Source organism: Schistocerca serialis, chromosome 2 (assembly GCF_023864345.2).
Source record: "Schistocerca serialis cubense isolate TAMUIC-IGC-003099 chromosome 2, iqSchSeri2.2, whole genome shotgun sequence".
NCBI classification, from domain to species: Eukaryota; Metazoa; Arthropoda; class Insecta; order Orthoptera; family Acrididae; genus Schistocerca; species Schistocerca serialis.
Genome location: NC_064639.1, coordinates 149,510,624 through 149,536,313, shown reverse-complemented (window position 1 = coordinate 149,536,313; position 25,690 = coordinate 149,510,624).

Sequence of the window (25,690 nt, the reverse complement as noted above, 5' to 3'; positions counted from 1 at the left end):
CACCGCGTTCTGTATTCTGCCTAGTAAACTTACTTCCCATTCTGTAGGCGACTAAGAGGAGGCGTGAGGAAGGAGTAGCGTGATTACGGCTGGCCACAGAGCCCAGACTACTGTGCGTACATCAGCCCTCAGACAGAGTAGACGGTTTAGGCCATACACTTCAGACTCTGAACTGCTCGACCGCCAACCAACACGTTCCAATAAGAACCACCTTCTGTCATTATTCCTTTAACCCACCAACCTGCTATACCTTATGTCATGTGAGTCACCCTTTTATCAGAACAATATGTTGGTTAAACCACTCACAAAAAGTGACCGGGTCATTTTTACATAGACAAATAGCGCAGCTAGTCGTTCTACTCCTTAACGCGTCAAATACAGTTTCAAGATGGATTATATAAACTTATTCTTCTCGCTTCACAAGTTGACGAAAGAGGTCACAATGATGTTATTTCGGTGTTACCGGGCGAATCCAGTACTCAGTGAAGAGTTACAACCTATAATTTACTTTGACATTGAAATAACTAACTGAATAACTAATAAATGGAAAAATTAATTCTCTAGGATTGTAACAAAAAATTGTCAACATTCCAACCATTACAAAGACATATAAGAAATAATAATAACAACAAATAAGAAGTCCGCAACGAGAAATCTATTACGTAAACCCCAACTAATATCACTTGTCAAGCAAAACAAATTCCACAACCCATCGAGCAAGCGAACAAGAACTGCAGAGCTATGGCAATGCAGAGGAGGAAAAAGTTTAAGAAAAAGACGACTAATAATCAGCCAAAAGATAAAAAAAAGGTCTCTTAAAAATTAATAAAAATACAAATGTTAGAATAAAGTACGACATAAAATCACCATCGGAGGTTAGAAGAATGAAAAGATTGCACTGATCCAACTCGAGTTACCGAAATATTAAATATATTTTCGTAAGTGACTTGCTAGCAGTTTCATAATCTATACACGAAGCAGATAACGGCCATATCCTCATCCGTAAACTTATCCCTACTGCTGTGTATGACGGTTAACGTACAACTAACGCTGCCGGGGAAACAGACAGAGACAGAATCATGAGGTACTGAATGTAGGCTTGATGTGAAGAGTAAAGTGGACAATAAAGCTGTGAACAGCAAGTACTATGAGTGAATGAAACAAATTTGTTTTCCGAACAAGACACACGGGATGGCGCATACCGTCGGTATTTCCGATGTTGCGGGGAGGATGAAGATACTCGTATTACAGAGAATGGGGTTTAAGATACAAAATTTCATTAAAGACGTCTTCAGAAAAATATATTTATAGCGACTCTCTGTAGCTGAAAACTCAGCTGAAGACCTCATAAAGTAAAGAAGGTAGGAAACAAGAAACCACTAGAGAAGCCTTGTAATGAAAGACGATCCTGAGTACAAAGCTGGGGCTTTGTGACATAAGAAAACAAACCAGTGGTTTGTGCTTTCAATTGCATTTCCCGATAATCGTGGTTTTTTAATTCTATGTACCTCTTTCTCAGAACCTATGAAGGCTAGAATTATGAAATTTTGTATACCTATATCTATAAACACAACAAATGTTGTCTCAAGAGCAAATTTTGAAATTCTGAGTGTAAGCTGAGATATGGGGCAAAGAGTTTGGAATTTTGTTGATTTTTATATTATCCTTACAAAATTATAATTAAAAACTATTAACCCCTTGCCTACCATCAGGTCTCCGAAACCCATCAGTGATGCTTAATATCTTCCCTGTTAGTAACTATTCATTTTATATTAATGAAATTTTATGACTTTTCTTAAACTGTCAATTTTGGCACAATTTTGGAAAAAATTTTAAAAGTTTACTTGTGACTTCGTGTTAAAGTCGTGGTGTACGTTTCCTCGCAGGCCCGTGCCGTTAGAAGATATTTTTCAACAACCAGATTTCTGTCTGCATAGCTTCTGTTATGTATTTTGCCATTGCTGACTCGCGCTGTTGTTCTTTCAGTGTTCCACAATGCTTCTTGTGATAAGCACATGATTATTTTGGTGCATATTTCATAACAGTTGTTTATTCTGCAAACTGAAAATGTTACGGAGGAGAGGACTATGAGATAAGGATTCTGGAAACCCACCTGGTGAATATGAATCTTCTAGTGATGATGATAATGAGGTTGATATCAATGAAAACTCGGAACTACACGGAGGTGATGATCATGAAGAAACCGTTTACGAAGATGGAGAAGAGCAAACTAGTGCAAATTGTGTTGAGGCTGGCTAACTGTTTTCTCTTAACGGGAACGAAAAATGGGTTACACCTCCTCAAGCTGTAATTTCTGGTAGGCGAAGCGGAAAGAATGTACTGAAAGAAACGTGGAACCTACCAGTTATTCTATTAGAAACTGTGATAACGAAGAATCTTGTTTTATGTTGTTCTTTCATATAGCCCTCAATGACAAATTGTGTACGTGGACCAACAAGAAAGGTCGAATCGTTTACGGGGACGGGGTGGTTATAGATATGCATGAAATGAAGACGTTTCTTGGTGTTCTCATCCTGACTGGAGTTTACAAGTCACGAGATGAAGATATCAGTCAGCTCTGGAGAGCTGAGAATGGCCGACCACTGTTGAATGAATTTATGTATCGCAACCGCTTCCTTGCTATTGTGAGGGTTTAGCGCTTTGACGATGCAGCAGCCCGACGTGAACATAGGTCAAGTTACAAATTGGAACCAGTCAGAGAAGTTTTTGAGATGTGTGGAAATTACCGTTAGTAATGCCTACATTTCAGGATAATGCGTGATCGTGGATGAATAGTTGGAGACATTTCGAGGTCGCTGTCCATTTCGACAATACATCCCATAAAAACCTGGTAGGTACGGAATAAAGTCCTGGGTAATTGGTGACAATGGAACAAGCTACTGCTGCATCATGAAAGTGTATTCGGGGAAGCAGGAAGAAACCAGAGCGGCTTGACTTCGGGAGAGTGCGAAAACACTGGTAACTGAACTTGAAAAGTGTGGACGCTATATCATCTGAGACAATTTTTTTAGATCCCTCGATTTAGCTCATTGTTTGTTGTCAAAAGATCTGACGTACTATCCCAAAACCAAAAGTGAACTGTCTGCCGATTTTATTATACCTAAAAGACGTCAAATATGTTCTACATTATTTGGTTTTCAAACAAGATGTGAAGCTAGCTTATTACGTTCCTTAAAAAAATGATTTCTACCCTCCTTAGCTGTTTTCGTGACCATCCAACGGTGTCATCATCACAAGTAAAAAAGTCTAAAGCTATAATGACATACAAGCCACAAACCGGGGCGTTAATACCTTGGACCAAAAGACGTGATGCTATAGTGTGAAGAGAAAAACAAGGCGCTGACCATTGATAGTCTTCTTCAATACAATCGATGTAAGTGTTTGCGTACATAATTTTAATGACGCTGGTTACCGATAAAAAAAAGAAACGTCGGACTTTCATCATCAATTTGACAAAGCAACTAGCAGTGGTAAAGAAGTCAATGAATTCATTAGTAGTGCCGGAACCAGAAATGGAAATGGAACCACCAGCTAAGAAAAAGAGAAGGTGTGCATATCGTGTAGATATGAAAGACAGAAAAAATCAAATTACATATTATATGAGCACCAAACCTGTGTTCTCGGAACATTCTGCTGTTGTCCGTAGACGGTGCGCAAATTTGCAGTAAGAATAAAAGCCACCAGTAACAAAATAAAAATTGTGTTTTTTAGAATGTAAACTTTAAATAAATAAAATTATTTTAGAAGTATGTATACCTAAAAAATCGATCACAGCATAAGTAATCAGAATAGTGTCAAGTTAAACAACATGGGCCTGAGAGGCGCGATTGGTAGACAACGCTATACAGATGTAACTTATGGGAGAAGCTTACTGTATGCAAAGAGATGAAATAGAGAACATTTTGTTGCAATAGTTTCTGAGGAAAAGGTAATATATTGTTTCATTGAAAATTTAATTTTTAAATTCCATAAAAATACTAAATATAGAGGCGACTTAAAAATAAATGTGTTAATTTCATGTGAAGCATGACAAAAAACTTCACCGTCGTATCTTCCAAATTGTGCATCTGGTGCATCTTTTAAGTAGTATGTGTTTTCCATGAACGTCCTCCCTTAATAGACATAGTTGCGAGGTAACAGCAGTAACGGCATGAAGTGGCTCCGTTGAAACTTGCAGCTGTAGGATTTGATCAGAGATGATAACAAGGTTTCTTCGCAGCTTTTACACTGCCTTCTGTCAAGGTACGTTAAAAGAACATAAAACCCTTATCACATGTGTACCCATCCAAGTCGTCAAGACATTATGGAAGTACAAGTGAGCGACCAATGTCGATTTTTATGTGACGGAGGAGCGAGCTGTCAAAATGATTACTGTTTTCCTGCCGGTTAAAAAGGCACCAGGAAGTTGGAAAAGAAGACGCGCGCGTCTCTCACCATTCTCTCCCCATGTTGCAACAGGAGGGCTTCTCCGCTCCTGCCAGGAGTAAACAAACATCTCCACAAGAGACTCTTCAGAGAAACCGACAAAATATCCCGAGGCCACTGCGTTCGCAACGTAAATGCTTTGCAAAATTCCTCCGCACGCCTCGAAAACATATAAATACACCGGCTGTCACACTTCGCCTTCCTTGCGAGAAGTCAGGATTCCTGAATTTCCCGTAGGTAATCTCCGTAAGCGAGCGACAGTTATACGGAGGCGCATCTGTTTAAACTTGCTAGAAGGGAGACAATGGTAAAGAGACGCAGAGAGGGAACAAACGTCAAAACAGAGCAATGCTTCACGTGTAATTAGCACTTTTCTGTGCTTGTAAAATGGGACTGCATACAACTTTTTATGTATTTCCTGTCCCTAAACATATTATAAATTGAAGTACCCCACTGATCTGTTATTTCGGCATTTCATGGCTAATCTCAGATACTACAGTAGGAATTTTGATACGGTTTAAGACTGACTCACAAATTGAGGTTAGTGTGTACAATTTAGTGTTCATAATAATTCTGAGTGTGTGATGTACATATTGTTATCTGTTTCATATTTAATTGGCTCTTGGAGAGACATCTCTTGGGAATGGTGTGAGCTACGAGCTCCTCAGATACAAAGGTGGCGGTGTCTGACGTTAAAAGCAGTAAACAGTAGCCGCCAACTACAGGGAGCAGCGAAGCTTGGCCAGAATCTGTTTATCCATACATATTACAAAAACGGATGCACGTCTGTGTGTACGTTGCATATCACCTCCTAAACCACTTTACCGATTTCAACCAAACTTGATACACATATCCCTTACAGAATGAGATTTTCACTCTGCAGCGGAGTGTGCGCTGATATGAAACTTCCTGGCAGATTAAAACTGTGTGCCCGACCGAGACTCGAACTCGGGACCTTTGCCTTTCGCGGGCAAGTGCTCTACCAACTGAGCTACCGAAGCACGACTCACGCCCGGTACCCACAGCTTTACTTCTGCCAGAATCTCGCCTCCTACTTTCCAAACTTTACAGAAGCTCTCCTGCGAACCTGCAGAACTAGCACTCCTGAAAGAAAGGATATAGCGGAGACATGGCCTAGCCACAGCCTGGGGGATGTTTCCAGAATGAGATTTTCACTCTGCAGCGGAGTGTGCGCTGATATGAAACTTCTTGGCAGATTAAAACTGTGTGCCCGACCGAGACTCGAACTCGGGACCTTTGCCTTTCGCGGGCAAGTGCTCTACCAACTGAGCTACCGAAGCACGACTCACGCCCGGTACCCACAGCTTTACTTCTGGCAGTATCTCGTCTCCTACCTTCCAAACTTTACAGAAGCTCTCCTGCGAACCTGCAGAACTAGCACTCCTGAAAGAAAGGATATAGCGGAGACATGGCCTAGCCACAGCCTGGGGGATGTTTCCAGAATGAGCACTTGCCCGCGAAAGGCAAAGGTCCAGAGTTCGAGTCTCGGTCGGGCACACAGTTTTAATCTGCCGGGAAGTTTCATATCCCTTACAGTCAGGTTACAATCGCTGTAGGGATAAGACCCACTTACCCATCATGCTACAGGAGATACGACAACGTAAGGGATGAGACGCGTGGAAAAGCGCTTCATCATGAATGACATTTAAAGTTTGGCTTCTGTACTACTGACTCTGCTCGCAACAGACAGCATCCAGATATGTTGCTTACTATACAAACAAAAATACACCATTAAACAATATACAGTTATAGAGACATGATTTGATCAACACTCAGACGCGTAAAAAAGTATTCGGGAGGTAAGTTAGAAAATTTATGTAGAGAAATGGTTAGGAGGAAGTTAGATATAGTGCGGATTAGTGAAGTTCGGTGGCAGGAGCAACAAGACTTCTAGTCAGGTGAATACAGTATTATAAACATAAAATCAAAAAGGGCTAATGCAGGATTGTGTTTAATAACGAACAAAAAAAAAAAAAAGGAACGCGCTTAAGCTACAATGATCAGCATAATGAACGCATTGTTGTAGCCAACATAGACACGAATCTCACAGCCACCACAGCAGTACAAGTTCATATGCCAACTAGCTCCGCAGATGTAAAAAAACTGAAGAAATGTATGAGGTGATAAAAGAAAATTTAATAGTCATGGGGGACTGGAATCCGATAGTATGAAACGGAAGACAAGGATGAGATGGGAAAAAAGCAGGTAGATGTGTACTGGGGGAAAGGAATGGAGGAGGAATCCGCCTGATAGAATTTTGCACAGAGCATAATTTAATCATAGCTAACACTCGGATTGTTGTTGTTGTTGTTGTTGTGGTCTTCAGTCCAGAGACTGGTTTGATGCAGCTCTCCATGGCCGGCCGGGGTGGCCGTGCTGTTCTGGGCGCAACAGTCTGGAACCGAGCGACCGCTACGGTCACAGGTTCGAATCCTGCCTCGGGCATGGATGTGTGTGATGTCCTTAGGTTAGTTGCCCGCATCTCGTGGTCGTGCGGTAGCGTTCTCGCTTCCCACGCCCGGGTTCCCGGGTTCGATTCCCGGCGGGGTCAGGGATTTTCTCTGCCTCGTGATGGCTGGGTGTTGTGTGCTGTCCTTAGGTTAGTTAGGTTTAAGTAGTTCTAAGTTCTAGGGGACTTATGACCACAGCAGTTGAGTCCCATAGTGCTCAGAGCCATTTGAACCTTAGGTTAGTTAAGTTTAATTAGTTCTAAGTTCTAGGCGACTGATGACCTCAGAAGTTAAGTCGCATAGTGCTCAGAGCCATTTGAACCAAGCCAGCTCTCAATGCTACTCCATCCTCTGCAAGCTTCTTCATCTCCCAGTACCTATTGCAACCTACATCCTTCTGAATCTGTTTAGTGTATTCATCTCTTGGTCTCCCTCTACGATTTTTACCCTCCATGCTGCCCTCCAATATCAAATTGGTGATCCCTTGATAGCTCAGAATATTCCCTACCAACCGATCCCTTCTTCTAGTCAAGTTCTGCCGAAAATTTCTCTTCTCTCCAATTCTATTCAATACCCAAAAATGGTTCAAATGGCTCTGAGCACTATGGGACTCAACTGCGGTGGTCATAAGTCCCCTAGAACTTAGAACTGCATAAACCTAACTAACCTAAGGACATCACACACATCCATGCCCGAGGCAGGATTCGAACCTGCGACCGTAGCAGTCGCACGGTTCCGGACTGCGCGCCTAGAACCGCGAGATATTCAATACCCCCTCATTAGTTATGTGGTCTACCCATCTAATCTTCAGCATTCTTGTGTAGCACCACATTTCGAAAGCTTCTATTCTCTTCTTGTCTAAACTATTTATCGTCCACGTCTCACTTCCATACGTGGCTATACTCCATACGAATACTTTCAGAAACGACTTCCTGACACTTAAATCTATACCCGATGTTAACAAATTTCTTTTCTTCAGAAACGCTTCCCTTGCCATTGCCAATCCACATTTTATATCCTCTCTACTTCGACTATAATCTGTTATTTTGCTCCCCAAATAGCAAAACTTATTTATTACTTTAAGCGTCTCATTTCCTAATCTAATTCCCGCAGCATCACCGGATTTAATTCGACCTAACACTTGGATTAAGAATCGTGATAGAAGGCTGTATACGCGAAAGAAAACTAGAGGTTCTGGAAGGTTTCAGATTGATTATATAATGGTAAGACAGACATTTCGGAAACAGATTTTAAATTGTAAGATATTTCCAGGGTCACGTTTGGACCTCTGACCACAATTTATTGGTAATGTACTGTAGATCAAAACTAAAGATACTGCAAAAAGGTAGGAATTTTAAGGAGATGGGACCCGCAAAAATTGAAAGAACCAGAGGTTGTAGAATGTTTCATAGGGAGCATTAGAGAACGATTGACAAGAACACGGGAAAGGAATTACAGTAGAAGAAGAATGGGTAGCTTTGAGAGATGAAATAGTGAAGGCAGCGGGTAAAAAGACAAGGGCTAGTAGAAACTGTTGGGTAACACAAGAAATACTGAATTTAGTCGAGGAAAGAAGAAAATATAAAACTGCAGTAAATGAAGCAGGAGAGAGGGAATACAAACGTCTAAAAACTGAGATTGGCAGGAGTCGCAAAATCGCTAAATAGGAATACCTAAAGGACAAATGTAAAGACTTAGAACAAAGCTTACCAACCTGCGGGTAATTACCCCCTTAGGGTTAAAATAAAATTTTCTGAGGGGTAAAAACTAAATGATTCAACTTCGTTACAGCCACCAAACTAAATAATTTTCAAAAAAACATTACCGTTGTCACAATATTGCAAGACACTTTTACTGATTATACAAGTTATCATTAATAACGTTTTCTAAATTAGTAGCATTAATGTGCCGGAGGTTACAGGTTCCAATACACACAAATGTTGTGCATTTTCTCATACATCGCTGATGATGAAAGTGAGAAATACACAAAACAAGTGCTAAGTATCTCAAGAATATACCTTCTCCAAACTGCAGATAATACACAGCACTAACCACATAAGGGTAACCACAGTGCTCTAAACAGTATTATTATTATTATCATTGTTAGTGGCTGTGGACATACACAAAGCACTAACAGCCTGAAGTGTTCCCATTTCTGCCAGTTCAGAAGTAATGAGTGCAGCAATGAAGTGATTTACGAACAGTAAGTATAGTACCTACATTTTAACTTGGCTGATTTTGAATGGGGTTGTAATGTGCAGGTGAAGCAAGTGCCGCAGCTGAGACGAGTAATGCGCGGGAAATATGTTTTGTAACAAGTGTCTACCCTCACTGTGAATAATTAACTTTCTTATCTGACAAGGAGTTGTGAGCAGCACCTGCGATGCACCACGAATTCCCTCGCCGTTCATTCTACCACCCAAGAAAATACAAACACACACACACACACACACAAACTAGATATCATTGATATTTCATTATTTTAAAAATAAAAGTGTCAAAAAAAATCTTTCATTTTACAGTTAAGTTATATTCTAAAGTTGGTGATAATGTAGAGGAGGGGGATGGCAACAGAGAGGGAAAAGGGAGCAGGGTGAGAGTACTAGCTGATGTCTAATGCTACTCAGGGGTAATGGTCTAAGAAAGATTGGGAACCACTGATTTTGAAGCAAAAATTACTAGGGGAAAGGTAGATGTCGCCTACAGGAAAATTAAAGACACCTTTGGAGATAAGAGATGCAGGTGTATGAATATCAAGAGCTCAGATGGAAAACAAGTCTTACTGAAAGAAGGGAAAGCAGAAAGGCGGAAGGAGTATACAGAGATTCTATACAAAGGCGATGTACGTCAGGGCTATATTATAGAAATGGAAGAGGATGTAGATGAAGATGAGTTGGGAGATATGAAACTGCGTGAAGAACATGACAGAGCACTGACAGATGCGAGTCGAAACAAGACACCGGGAGTATATACACTCCTGGAAATGGAAAAAAGAACACATTGACACCGGTGTGTCAGACCCACCATACTTGCTCCGGACACTGCAAGAGGGCTGTACAAGCAATGATCACACGCACGGCACAGCGGACACACCAGGAACCGCGGTGTTGGCCGTCGAATGGCGCTAGCTGCGCAGCATTTGTGCACCGCCGCCGTCAGTGTCAGCCAGTTTGCCGTGGCATACGGAGCTCCATCGCAGTCTTTAACACTGGTAGCATGCCGCGACAGCGTGGACGTGAACCGTATGTGCAGTTGACGGACTTTGAGCGAGGGCGTATAGTGGGCATGCGGGAGAACGGGTGGACGTACCGCCGAATTGCTCAACACGTGGGGCGTGAGGTCTCCACAGTACATCGATGTTGTCGCCAGTGGTCGGCGGAAGGTGCACGTGCCCGTCGACCTGGGACCGGACCGCAGCGACGCACGGATGCACGCCAAGACTGTAGGATTCTACGCAGTGCCGTAGGGGACCGCACCGCCACTTCCCAGCAAATTAGGGACACTGTTGCTCCTGGGGTATCGGCGAGGACCATTCGCAACCGTCTCCATGAAGCTGGGCTACGGTCCCACACACCGTTAGGCCGTCTTCCGCTCACGCCCCAACATCGTGCAGCCCGCCTCCAGTGGTGTCGCGACAGGTGTGAATGGAGGGACGAATGGAGACGTGTCGTCTTCAGCGATGAGAGTCGCTTCTGCCTTGGTGCCAATGATGGTCGTATGCGTGTTTGGCGCCGTGCAGGTGAACGCCACAATCAGGACTGCATACGACCGAGGCACACAGGGCCAACACCCGGAATCATGGTGTGGGGAGCGATCTCCTACACTGGCCGTGCACCACTGGTGATCGTCGAGGGGACACTGAATAGTGCACGGTACATCCAAACCGTCATCGAACCCATCGTTCTACCATTCCTAGACCGGCAAGGGAACTTGCTGTTCCAACAGGACAATGCACGTCCGCATGTATCCCGTGCCACCCAACGTGCTCTAGAAGGTGTAAGTCAACTACCCTGGCCAGCAAGATCTCCGGATCTGTCCCCCATTGAGCATGTTTGGGACTGGATGAAGCGTCGTCTCACGCGGTCTGCACGTCCAGCACGAACGCTGGTCCAACTGAGGCGCCAGGTGGAAATGGCATGGCAAGCCGTTGCACAGGACTACATCCAGCATCTCTACGATCGTCTCCATGGGAGAATAGCAGCCTGCATTGCTGCGAAAGGTGGATATACACTGTACTAGTGCCGACATTGTGCATGCTCTGTTGCCTGTGTCTATGTGCCTGTGGTTCTGTCAGTGTGATCATGTGATGTATCTGACCCCAGGAATGTGTCAATAAAGTTTCCCGTTCCTGGAACAATGAATTCACGGTGTTCTTATTTCAATTTCTAGGAGTGTAATACTCCTTTAGAACTACTATGCTTGGGAGACCCAGCCATGACAAGGCTCTTCCACTTGGTGAACAAAATGTATGAGACAGGCGAAATATCCATCAGACTATAAGAAGAATATAATGATTGCAGTTCAAAAGAAAGCAAGTGCTGACCGGTGCAAAAATTACCGAACTATCAGTTTACTAAGTTACGGCTGAAAAATACTGACACGAATTCTTTGCAGTACAATGGGAAGTCTATAGATGCCAAACTCGGGGAAGATCTGTTTGTGCCGCGCGTGATTAGCCCAGCAGTCTAGGGCGCTACAGTCATGGACTGTGCGGCTAGTCCCGGCGGAGGTTCGAGTCCTCCCTCGGGAATGGGTGTGTGTGTTTGTCCTTAGGATGATTTAGGTTAAGTAGTGTGTAAGCTTAGGGAGTGATGATCTTAGCAGTTAAGTACCGTAAGATTTCACACACATTTGAACAATTGAAGATCTGTTTGGATTCCCAAGATACGTCACGCGAAGATATACTAACTTCCCATAGAAGATAAGTTAAGGGAAGGCAAACCTACATTGATAGCATTTGTAGACTTAGGGAAAGCTTTTGACAAAATGGTTCAAATGGCTCTGAGCACTATGGGACTTAACTGCTGAGGTCATCAGTCCCCTATAACTTAAAACTACTTAAACCTATCTAATCTAAGGACATCACACACATCCATGCCCGAGGCAGGATTCTAACCTGCGACCGTAGCGGTCGCGCGGTTCCAGACTGTGCCGCCTAGAACCGCTCGGCAAAGCTTTTGACAGTGTTGGCTGGAATATTCTCTTTCAAATTCTAGAGGTGACAGACGTAAAACAGAGGTAATGAAAGGCTGTTTTCAATTTGTACAGAAATCACATGGCAGTTATAAGAGCCGAGGGGCACGAAAGGTTGCAGTGGTTGAGAAGGAAGTGAGACAGGGTAGTAGCCAATCCCCGATGTTATTCAATCTGTATATTGGGCAAGAAGTAAAGGAAAGAAAAGATAAATTTCAAGTAGGAATTTAATCTCAGGAGAAGAAATAAAAAAATTACTGTTTGCTGATACATTGTAATTGTGTCAGAGACATCAAAGGACTTGGAAGAGTAGTTTGACGGAATGGGCAACGTCTTGAAAGGAAGATATAAGATGAACATCAACAAAAGCAAAACAAAGGCAATGGAATGTAGCCGAATTAAATCAGGTGATACTGAGGGAATTAGCTGAAGAAATGAGAGTAGATGAGTTTTACTGTTTGGGCAGCAAAACAACTGATGATGGTCGAAGTAGAGATGATATAAAATGTAGACTAGTAATGAAAAGAAAAGCGTTTCTGAAGAAGAGAAGTTCGTTGACGTCGAGTATAGTTTTAAGGGGCAGGAAATCTTTTTTGGAAATATTTGTGTGGATTGCAGCCACTTATGGAAGCGAAACCTAGACGATAAACGCTCTAGGCAAGAAGAGAATAGAAGATTTTGAAATGTGGTGTTACAGACGAATGCTGAAGATTAGGTGGCAGGTCACGTAACTAATGAGGAGGTACTGAGTAGAACTGGAAAGAGGTGGAATTTGTGGCACAACCTGACTAGAAGAAGTGATCAGTTGGTAAGACACGTTCTGAGGCATCAAGGGAACACCAAATTAGTACTGGAGGGAAGCGTGGAGGGTAAAAATCTTAGAGGCAGACCAAGAGATGAGTACACTAAGCAGTTTCAGAAGGATGTAGGTTAAAGTAGTTACTCGGAGATGAAGAGGCTTGTACAGGATAGAGTAGCATGGAGAGTTGCATCAAACCGTTCTTCACTACCAAGACAGTGCTGAGCTACCTGGACATTTAAATAGAAGTATTGATTATAATCAAGTCCTGAGTTAAATAAACGTTACAGTTAATTGTATTTCGCATACTCAGTGTTAACCTTCAATGCTGTGGCGTGTAGTTCGTTTCAGTGTAAAGCTAAACTTGATCATTTAATTCAAATCATTTTCCTGCGTTGACAAGTTCTCTATCACTACTCTCACTACTCATTTCTCCCCCTTGCACTCTATGAAAGAGGCAAATACAATAACATAAGCCAAGAGTTGCATAAAGTAAAACAAGAAATAACAAAAATCAGTAATATATAAAAATACACTCCTGGAAATGGAAAAAAGAACACATTGACACCGGTGTGTCAGACCCACCATACTTGCTCCGGACACTGCGAGAGGGCTGTACAAGCAATGATCACACGCACGGCACAGCGGACACACCAGGAACCGCGGTGTTGGCCGTCGAATGGCGCTAGCTGCGCAGCATTTGTGCACCGCCGCCGTCAGTGTCAGCCAGTTTGCCGTGGCATACGGAGCTCCATCGCAGTCTTTAACACTGGTAGCATGCCGCGACAGCGTGGACGTGAACCGTATGTGCAGTTGACGGACTTTGAGCGAGGGCGTATAGTGGGCATGCGGGAGAACGGGTGGACGTACCGCCGAATTGCTCAACACGTGGGGCGTGAGGTCTCCACAGTACATCGATGTTGTCGCCAGTGGTCGGCGGAAGGTGCACGTGCCCGTCGACCTGGGACCGGACCGCAGCGACGCACGGATGCACGCCAAGACCGTAGGATTCTACGCAGTGCCGTAGGGGACCGCACCGCCACTTCCCAGCAAATTAGGGACACTGTTGCTCCTGGGGTATCGGCGAGGACCATTCGCAACCGTCCCCATGAAGCTGGGCTACGGTCCCGCACACCGTTAGGCCGTCTTCCGCTCACGCCCCAACATCGTGCAGCCCGCCTCCAGTGGTGTCGCGACAGGTGTGAATGGAGGGACGAATGGAGACGTGTCGTCTTCAGCGATGAGAGTCGCTTCTGCCTTGGTGCCAATGATGGTCGTATGCGTGTTTGGCGCCGTGCAGGTGAGCGCCACAATCAGGACTGCATACGACCGAGGCACACAGGGCCAACACCCGGAATCATGGTGTGGGGAGCGATCTCCTACACTGGCCGTGCACCACTGGTGATCGTCGAGGGGACACTGAATAGTGCACGGTACATCCAAACCGTCATCGAACCCATCGTTCTACCATTCCTAGACCGGCAAGGGAACTTGCTGTTCCAACAGGACAATGCACGTCCGCATGTATCCCGTGCCACCCAACGTGCTCTAGAAGGTGTAAGTCAACTACCCTGGCCAGCAAGATCTCCGGATCTGTCCCCCATTGAGCATGTTTGGGACTGGATGAAGCGTCGTCTCACGCGGTCTGCGCGTCCAGCACGAACGCTGGTCCAACTGAGGCGCCAGGTGGAAATGGCATGGCAAGCCGTTGCACAGGACTACATCCAGCATCTCTACGATCGTCTCCATGGGAGAATAGCAGCCTGCATTGCTGCGAAAGGTGGATATACACTGTACTAGTGCCGACATTGTGCATGCTCTGTTGCCTGTGTCTATGTGCCTGTGGTTCTGTCAGTGTGATCATGTGATGTATCTGACCCCAGGAATGTGTCAATAAAGTTTCCCGTTCCTGGGACAATGAATTCACGGTGTTCTTATTTCAATTTCCAGGAGTGTATAAATCTACTTAGGTGACATTAAAAGTAATCGCGCCTGCAAGCAATTATATTCCGCTGGGTTTCCTAATATGGGGTTCACAGAACCAAAAAAATTCTTACTAGCACGAATGTGAAGTCCAACTGTAAAGTGTAAAAGATGCAGTCCTCATTCAGGTGTTGTGACCCTACCAGGATACATAATACATTAAAATAGTATAACTACTGAATTGGAAACACCCATTACGTAGTAAATGTCTTGAACTCGTATACGGAGGCCGCCCAGAAAGTAATGAACCATGTTTTATTCTTCCTTTAGCAATTACACAATGAACACAATGAAAGGTACACACAAGAAAGAATGGTCTTACTTCTACTCTCCCTGCTTTTCCAAGTAATCTTCTTCTAGTTCTATGATCTATCTCCAAAGAGACACAAGGGCGTGTATACCCTCTCGCTACCACTCCCTGTTCGGTCACGAAGCCATTTTTTCAGTGTGCGAATCACTTATTCCGTGACTGGCATTCTTTAATGGCTAAATAAGTACAAGACTGAGGGAGCTAGATCTGGTCTGTGGGGTGGATGGTATAACACTGTCCAATCCTGTTTACTGATGTGTTCAAATGGTTCAAATGGCTCTGAGCGCTATGGGACCTAACTTCTGAGGTCATCAGTCCCCTAGAATCAGAACTACTTAAACCTAACTAACCTTAGGACATCACATACATCCATGCCCGAGGGAGGATTCGAACCTGCGACCATAGCGGTCGCGCCGTTCCAGACTGAAGCGCCTAGAACCGCTCGGCCACACCGGCCGGCACGGATGTGTTCCAAGTCCACAAACTAGCACGAGACAGAGAGATCTAGCGTTGAATCAAACAATCACCTTGGCTTTTATGGCGTCAAAGTCGCTGGAAACGCTTGTTGAGCTTTGGTAATGTGTTCGCATGTGCTTCAGAATTAGTGCCGCTTACTATTGGCACCAAGAATGAGCACTTCTGCATTCTGCATCTTGTCAGTTGTGAGAGCCATGGATGGCCTCCCCAAGAGCTATAAATCTCGGTCCTCAGCCGAAACGCTTTTTCGTTGTGGTCTCACCCTCTTTGCACAGTGGCTCTTGTTTTAATTATAATAATGTGATTTTCTAATTATGTTACAAATACAGAAGAGTGCTGGAGATTAGATGGTTCGATCATGTAAGTAATGAGAAAGTCTTGAATAGAGTTGGAGAGACAAGAAATTAGTGACGCAACTTTGACCAAAAGACGGGACGAGTTAATTGGACAATTCTGAGACATCAAGGAATCACCAATTCAGTACTGGACGGAAGTGTGTGTGTGTGTGTGTGTGTGTGTGTGTGTGTGTGTGAGGTGGGGGAGGGGGGCGGCGTAAAACGTCCAACGTCCATCCAACATCTCATAAAGCACTCCGTCTTCAGATTACAAGTGGCCCATCGAGGCCTTCTGACCGCCATGTCATCCCCAGTTGATGATGCAGATAGGAGGGATGTGTGCTCAGCACATCGTTATGCTGGTTTTCTTTGACCGGAGCCGCTACTAGTCGGTGGAGTAGCTCCTCAATTGGCAACACAAGGCTGAGCGCACCTCGAAAAATGGTAACAGCGCATGGCGGCCAAGATGGTCACCCATCCAAGTGCTGTGTCTACGCCTGACAGCGCTTAACTTCGGTGATTGACGGGAACCGGTGTATCCACCGTGGTAAGGCCGTTGCCCAACATCTCATAGGTCAGACATTTATTTACAGAATCAAATCGATCGTTTGCAAGGTTCTAATACAATATCGTACTACTCCTGTAAGGAACCCCCATAATCTTCTCAACTGGACATGTCCGAAAGAACCATTTCGATCTTGCAAATACAACACAATTAAAGACATTAGCTTCCACTGGGCACTGATTTATACCAGAGGGGAAAATTGAAGAGAACAAACACCAAGTATATAATCAAGGCAATGGCGGGCAATGATCCCTTCAGTGCAGATGCACACCAAGCTCGAACTCATACAGGAAACAGCGAGATGCCGCGAGTAATAAGGCCTAACGAGCAGGAACACTACATCAGTAATGTGTGGTATAAGTTCAGAATTTTGACCTGACAGGAGGCGTGCTACAATAGACCGTGTGGCTGTGGTGAACATTGTTTCTCAGTAGCTTAGTGGTCAGCGCGTCTGCCTAGTAAGCAGGAAACCTGGGTTCGGAGCCCGGTATGGCACAAAATTTTCACCTTGCCCGCTTATATAAACCAGTGGCCCCTGGCGGCTAACGTCTCTAATTCATACGCGTCTTAATAATCTTCAATCTCCTCCATCTCCGTTCATAACTATAAGACTAGTCCACGTGCAGGTTAAACCACCCATCCAGGTAAACACTGACATAGTCAAAATCCCAGTCCACTGCTTTTCTCCAGGCAATTGCCCTAAAAAGCCAGCACTTCTCATATACCGAGACAGTAGCGTGTTTCTGCACCGGCCTCCACCACTCCACTTCCACTGCCTGATCACTTCTCTTATTTAGGACTCACGATGCCCTTACCAGTGCCGGTCGAGGAGAGCATAATTCGCAGATGTGAAACTCATCGGCACACCGTGGAGCAATGGAAATGTGTCACCTGGACGGCTGAATCACGTTTCTTGCTTGACAAGATCGATGGTTGTATCCGGATATGCCTTCATCCGTGGGAACTGCTGCTCGAAACATGGCACAATTACGCGACGGGGTAAATGCGCCCTAGCTTCCTCGGGACCAGTGGTAGTAACACTGTGGACTATGTGAACATTATTCTGGACCACCTGCTTCTCTTCAAAGTTCATGTCTTCACCGACGGCGGCGCCGTCTTCCAGCAGGATAGCTGTCTGTGCCACAAGGCCAGAATCACGCCGCAGTCGTCTGGGAGGAGGAGGAGGAGGAGATTAGTGTTTAACGTCCCATCAACAACAAGGTCATTAGAGATGGAGCACAAGCTCGGATTTGGGGAGAATGGGGAAAGAAATCGGCTATTCCCTTCCAAGGAACTGAAATCCGGTTCCACAGGACAGAGCGGATCAGGTTATGGTTATGGAGGGGGCCATAATCGGTTACTGTTAGTTGCACAAAACACACAAACTTTTATTTTCCTAAGAACCACTTAATGACACATTGCCTCAAAAGGATCAAATTAAAACAATATGACTGAGGGCCTAGGAAGCAACAACTGGCAATGCACGAAGAGATATCACAGCAGTTGAGGTTAATTACAGGTTAACTGATCACTCAACTTCAGTGTCCAGGTTCGATGGACAATGAACTTTGTAGCTCTCGCAGCTAGCACCTCACAATCCGACCGCGCGTGTGCGCCGCCAGCGGTCCTGGTGGTGGTGGTGGTTAGTGTTTAACGTCCCGTCGCCAAGAGGTCCTTAGAGACGGAGCGCAAGCTCGGGTTAGGGAAGGATTGGGAAGGAAATCGGCCGTGCCCTTTCAAAGGGACCATCCCGGCATTTGCCTGAAACGATGTAGGGAAATCACGGAAAACCTAAATCAGGATGGCTGGAAACGGGATTGAACCGTCGTCCTCCCGAATGCGAGTTCAGTATGCTAACCACTGCGCCACCTGCCAGCGATCCTGGCCTGACCGCGCACAGCGGGGACTTCTTCACTGCTCTGTCCCAACCAACCAACTACATCCAGCACGCAGACAGCATTAAAATAACGTCTCAGGCAAAACCACGCAAGCTACACATGGTTGCACAAAAACACCCTACAAACAACTCGAACAATACTAAAAAGGTCACTGTGGAACAATAAGGTCGAATCACAAGTCGATACACACAGAGAACCCAGAAGCCGTCGGCGATCAAATACACGTCGTCGGACCGAACGACCAACCATAGTCGTCCCCTCTCAAATCATGTGTGTGTCAGCAATGGTTGGGCAAGTCATAGCTGTCCGGACCTCACTGCTGCACCGTCCCGACTCAGCTCCCGACACACGACGACCCAGAAATATTATCTCCTAAGATAGTACGACAGTGCTTTTATCGCTGCTACTGCCACTCACGGGCAGGCAAGCCAGTAACTTAGTGACGCCAGTAAATCGAATAGGAAACGGGGCGGCAGTACCGTAAAGACAAGATGTGAAGCAATAAATGCCACTAACACGAGCAGCACGCGGCTCGGGAACCATCCCGACATTCGCATGAAGTGATTTAGGGAAATCTGGGGAAACTTGAACCAGGATGGTCGGAAGTGGATTTGAACCGTCGTCTTCCCGAATCCGACTCCAGTGTGCTAAACACTGAGCCACCACGCTCGATAGTCGTTTGGGAAACACAATAGTGAACTTATATTGACGTCTACACCACCAAATGTGGTCCCAGCATGCGCATACCACACGCCAGTAATTCACGGTAATTGTGTGGCCTGTGCATCTGGTGCCAAAATCTCCGGAAATGATCCAAGGACTTGTGTCCACGCAGTAAGTGTATTCTCTCTTTTTTTTCTATCAACCCGACTGCTTTGATGCGATCCGGCACGTAAAGTGGGTATGACCCATGAAAGTAGTGAAATGGCAGATTCGCTGCAGTACTGTGCTCCAAAGGTGGGCCAACAGCAGAGCTTAATGTTTAGGGTCGTCAGAGTACTGCATTTCGCAAAATCATTTCTAACGTAAGAGATCAATAAGAAGCCTGCCAACCGTTACTATAGATCCCAGAGACGGCAGTAGCTTTGACATAAGAATTCTGTCACTCACTAGCTAAAGCATATTGAAATTTTTGTCTTCTATGTAATGATCCTTTTATTCCCTAGTTGCGAGATATGGAAGGCATCTAACAAGGGGAGGCCGCCAATTGCGAAATTCAGATTCGATTCATACTGCGCATAATAAAAGCTCATGTCCAGAGGTGTAATGTGGCAAAGCACCAAGATGCACTTCTCAGCCGTTGTAGAGAAAATCGACAGTTAAAAGAAACCGTTGCGGTGAAATACTCTCTATGATTAATAGTTTTATACAGCGTCGTGGCGCAGCGGTAAGCGCTCGGGTTTGTAATCGGAAGGTCGGTCGCCGGATCGAATCTCGCGCCATGCAACATTTTTTTTTTATTATTAGTTTTTTGTAATTCATATATATATATATATATATATATATATATATATAAACTATTTATGAATTGCTTATGCATTTTGGTGAAGGCGGATCGCTCTCCAATTGTACCGCCTCCATTTTTCCGTTTGTTTAACAGGGTGTACCAAAGCTCTCACGTCCCCACTGATTTTCGACGATGTTATAAGTTGCGCTAGGGACCGCATCTACCTTCTTTCGAAGTTAGCAGGCAACTACGCTTTAATGCGGCGGCTCGTTTCGGCCCATTCAACATCTGTCCTTCAAGTGTAACGAGCGAGTAACGGAGCTTATATTTCATACCTGCCGCAGCAAATTTGTGCTCGTGGGGTTTCTATTCAAATTCGAATGTTTGACTTACGCTATACGTTTTCGTTGTGGAATATCGTTTCTACGTCTTCCGTTAACTATACGTGGTTAACGTTACGAAGACAATTAATAACATTTGTGAAATACAACTTTGTTTGCGGAAAACATAATGATGTTCGAAATCGCCAGTTTTTCCACGACAAACGACCTTCAACAACTTATTATATGCATAATTGTTGCAACTGATTGCCGGGAATTATATATATATATATATATATATATATATATATATATATATATATATATATATGTATGTGTGTGTGTGTGTGTGTATATAGACACATTTGAATAACAAAAAACAAATACTAAAAAAAAAAATTTCATGGTGCGAGATTCGCTCCGGCGACCTTGGGATTACGAACCCGAGCGCTTACCGCTGCGCCACGACGCTGTCGATAATTATTAATCGTTGAGAGTATTTCACCGCAAAGGTTTATTTTAACTGTCGATTTTCTCGACAACGGCTGAGAAGTGCATCTTGGTGCTTTGCCACATCACACCTCTGGCCATGAGCTTTTATCATGCGCAGTATGAATTGAATCTGAATTTCGCAATTGGCGGCCTCCCCTTGTAAGACGTAGTGAAACTCTCGTATGGTATCCATCGCTGTGAGTCCCCACCTGGAAAGGTTCAGCAGGCGAGTTGCAAGTCTTCTCGGTCGCGTGCCGATCATGATGAAAATGCAGCACTCAGTCCCCGAGCGGTGAAAATCGCCGACAAGGCAGGGAACCGAACCTGGGTCCAGTGGGTGCCAATTAGAAGCACTGACCACGCAGCTAAGGGGGCGGACATGGAAAGCGACATGGTTTCGCTTCGAGAGGTTATTGCAACATTTTCCCCAAAGGCACTATTAGCGACTGGACACTAGTCAGCTGACTGTCGTAAAGTATTCGATCAATCGTTTTTGATAAAGTTCTCCAGTGTCATTACTTAACTGTATCCGACCACTGAAGTGGAAACATGAACCGCTACGCAAGTCCATAAACAATAGTCAGGCTCCCTGTAACGACCTTGACTGCCTTGGCAGATACAAATGACTGGAGGTAATACTTCAGAGTCAAAGGGGACTGTCCTATTTGCCATGTCGATTTTCAATAAGTTTTGGCCATAAATATAAAGTAAGTTGTGAACTTGATAAACGTGCTCAACTTCTGTAGTATCGATACAACCATATTCATTGTAAGCCTGCTCCTGAGAAAACAGATGCTGGTCAGAGAGGTTATTTTTTTGTCAGAGTAGCGGTTTGTCTGTATTTGACAGCGTAGCAATTTACTTGGTCTGAAGAGGATGGAATCCGGCATGCGGTGCAGAGGAGACAGCAGTATTTGGAAAGAATTTTGCAATAATATGTTTTGATGAAGTATGGTGAGTAAGTGGTATTATGTTAATGGAGGAAGTATGTAATCCAGCTTTTTTATAATTGTAATTGGGTAGTGCCTTATTGTTAGAACGTTGGGAATGATTGATGTTTGTTATAGAAATTTTATAACGCAGTGTATGGTATTGTCTTATAACTGAAACAGGTGCCAAGGAAAGTAACTGTGCACAGGAAAATTATTAAGAAATATTTTGCTAAACAGTCTAGTTGGGAGAACTTAAAGAAATGATGTATCGTTGTTGTGGCTGAATGAGGTATAGAGTCACTTGGAGTCTTGTTCTCGTTTATCAGTAATTAAGTTTAGTTCCTCATTTCTCATTATTTACCTTTATGAATGTGTTTTGTATACTCGCATTGCACATGTCTAGTTGTATGCTGCAGAAGCATTTTTATGAAAACTGATACCGTCTTGCCTTGCACATCGCAAGCAAGGTAAATAAAATTTGATTTTTGACAGTTTCCTCATTATCTTAATAGTAACAGGATGCAGAACAGACGAGCGTTCCGTGCGCACTGGTAGGCCAACATATATAATTATCATCAAAATTAATGTCCAATGTAAGGTACAGTAATCGTTGGAACGTGTCTATGAAAAGAACATATAATTTCAGATGTTTCAAATCAGTTAAAGATCTCAGTAACGTGCTGCCTTGTAAGTTTTCAAGCAGTTTTATCAGAAAGTCAGACGCGTTATATTTTAGGTTTATTTGCTGCGAAATTAAATTAACAGTTGTGATACAGTCATTGTTTGTAAGCCTAAAAATGAAGAAGTTAATATTCAGGACTAACATTTTAACCTGAGTCATTTGTTTCGCAAACAAATAGCAAACCTACAATTTCATTGAAAATTGATTGCTCTCTCGCAGACGAATTGTTTGACGTACTGATCAGCCTGGATTTCGCGTCGTGTAGCGTGTGCTTTAGATACTTCCGATCGAAATTATCACAGTTCTGTTGCCGTGTACTGAGATTTACGCATTTCGATAAAAAAATAAGTTTTACCAGTTTTTCTAGACACATGTAAACACGAGATAAGAAATAAAACACTCATGTCGCCACGGAACAAATCACAAGATCTATTTTAAAAAAGAGGACTTTGAGTATAAAATAAATTGCATTTGCCAGAAAAAGTTTTTGTTAGCGGTTTTAGTTTCCTACAACTTGACTTTACTTTTACACGTAATCACCGTTCACTTCGCTACAGCTTTTCTGCCTTCTTCAACCACTAAGCAGAGCAGTCCTTCCCCACTTTCAGAAGATTTGTCGACGTAGAAAAAGTGTTCGACAATGTAAAATGATAAAATACTTCACATTCTTAGAAAAATAAGTATAAGATGTAGGGAAAGACGATTAAAATAAGATATGTGCAGGAACTGAGAGGTCTTCAACCACTAAACAGAGCAGTCCTTCCCCAGTTTTAGAAGATTCGTCGATGTAGAAAAAGTGTTCGGCAATGTAAAATGATAAAATACTTCACATTCTTAGAAAAATAAGTATAAGAAGTATTGAAAGATGATTAAAATAAGATATGTGAAGGAACTGAGAGGTAACATTAAAAACGGAAGACGAACAATAAAGTGCTTAGATTAAAAAGGATGAAATACAGATCTTTATCGCTTACTTTGCAACCTTTATACCGAACAAGCAAAGACAGAAAAAAAGAGATATGACGAAATTAGGTTAAAATTCAAAGCGAAAGGATATCAGTTATAAGATTCGTTGATGAAAATACCATCCTCTGTAAGACAGCTATATTGATTATATCAATAATGAATTTTTTTTCAAATACTAACATTAGAAGACTTGTGAATAGTGTGAAACGTGCAATCAGCACAGAATGTTAAGTGAGAGTAAACAAAAGATGGTCACAAGTAATTCAGAGAAGCAAAAGTGACATTAGCGATAAACGTAACACCAAACTGGGGGAGCACCAAGTACAGCATGTAAAGGAATTCTTGTACCTTGAACGAAAAACACCACATGACGGATAAAGACAAAGTTAGAGGTATAGAAGAAGAAGCTATCACAGTCAAAGGGGACATTCCTCGCTAAAAGAAGCATATTAGTATGAAACATAGGCCTTAATTTGAGGAAAAAGTGTCTGGAAAAGGGCTTGGAGCGCAGCAGTAAATTTAAGAAAACTGGAAAAGAAGATAATCGAAGCGTTTGAATTATTTTGTTTCAGATGGATGTTAAAAATTAAATAGGCTAATAAGAAATAAGACGGTTCCCCCGTCAAATTGACGAGGATAGGAATGCGTGGAAAACACTGAGTAGAAAAATGTGTGGAAAGACAGGACGTGTATGAAGACAGAGAATAGCTTCCGTGGAAATAGACCAGTGATTCTCAACCAGCGGCTCATTTGCCCTTCAGGGGTAAAATTAACATGTCCAGAGGATGAAAACCAAAGGATACAGCTGTTTTTCGGTCACGAAACTAACTTATTTTTAAAATATTATTGCAGTTACAACTATTTTGTTATTTTGTTAAACAATAAACGAACAAATTGACAACGCATCGTAAAAGTAATTATTTAATGGCTACTGCACTGCAGCAGGCCTGCACTTATTGTCATTGTTATTACTGGTGGTTTCAGATTGTCAGATACAAAACCGAAACGCCTGCGCTAGCAGGACAGAGCGGATTAGGTTGTGAAAAGGGGCCAAAATGAGTTCTTGTCAGTTGCACTCAACATAAAAACTTTATCATCACACAATATTACAACGATGCAAAAGACTTAAAACTTTAATCGACTTCCCTTGATTAACTTTAGATCGGCTGTAGCCCGCATATTAAGCGATAAGTAGAGTTACAATCAAAAGGCAGAAGGCCTTATCTTAAAACATTTCATGAAAAAATGGCAAGACAAGAACATTCATTTAAGAAATATTAAAACTCGGCTGAAGGCCACACATCAAATGGTTCAAATGGCTCTGAGCACTATGGCACTTAACTTCTAAGGTTATCAGTCCCCTAGAACTTAGAACTACTTAAACCTAACTAACCTAAGGACATCACACACATCCATACCCGAGGTAGGATTCGAAACAGCGACTGCAGCGGTCACGCAGTTCCAGACTGTAGCGCTTAGAACCGCTCGGCCACCCAGGCTGGCTGCCACACATCAACACAATAATTTAACGGCTCAAGGCCTTAAAAGATTTAGTTTAAGAGATATTAAAACGGCTGAAGGCCGCACATCAACCAAATAACTAAAAACGAAACAGAGAAATTACTGTGTTAACACACAAGGAACGGCGCTCAGAAGCTTCCAAGAACCGGCCAGGGATTGTGAACACTAACGCCCGTTTATGTGAGACAGGCAGCCTGACCAACAATCTCTAAATCGGAAAGCAACCCAACCGACAGACAGCCGACCGACCAATCAAGCATATCAGTTCTGCTCGACGCAACCAGCAAAACGACCACAACGACACACAGAATATTGGCGCCCACAACAACCAACAACACCTCAGCTGTCGAATTACACGCCGCACTGAACAGCAACAACACGACGAGGAAACTACACTGCCGAAAATTACGTCAACGACCAGGTCAGGTAACCGGAACGTCAACGGCCACAACGCAGAAGATATCGCTGGTCAACAGGGAATAAATTAAATTAAACTCCACAGGAAAACGGCTGGAATCTTAGCCGACTTATAAACACACACGTTGTTGCTCGCGGGAATGTCCCAAAAGCGACAAGCAGGATCAAACGAAGAAATGTAAACAGCTGAGGCTCGATAGTAGGTTAAGTGAGGATTCAACTCTCATGTCCAAGATCGGTGGGCGACGAACATCGTGGCACTCCCAAGCAGCACCTCTCACTCCAGCCGCGCGTGCACGCCGCCAGCGGCTCCAGCCCTACTTCGAGCGACGGGGGCCTGCTTGGTGCTCCACTACAACCGACCGACTGGACTGCTGATCCGTCCGCAACTGCTGCTCCGTCGCGACTGCACTGCTGGTGCGTCTCCCACTCACTT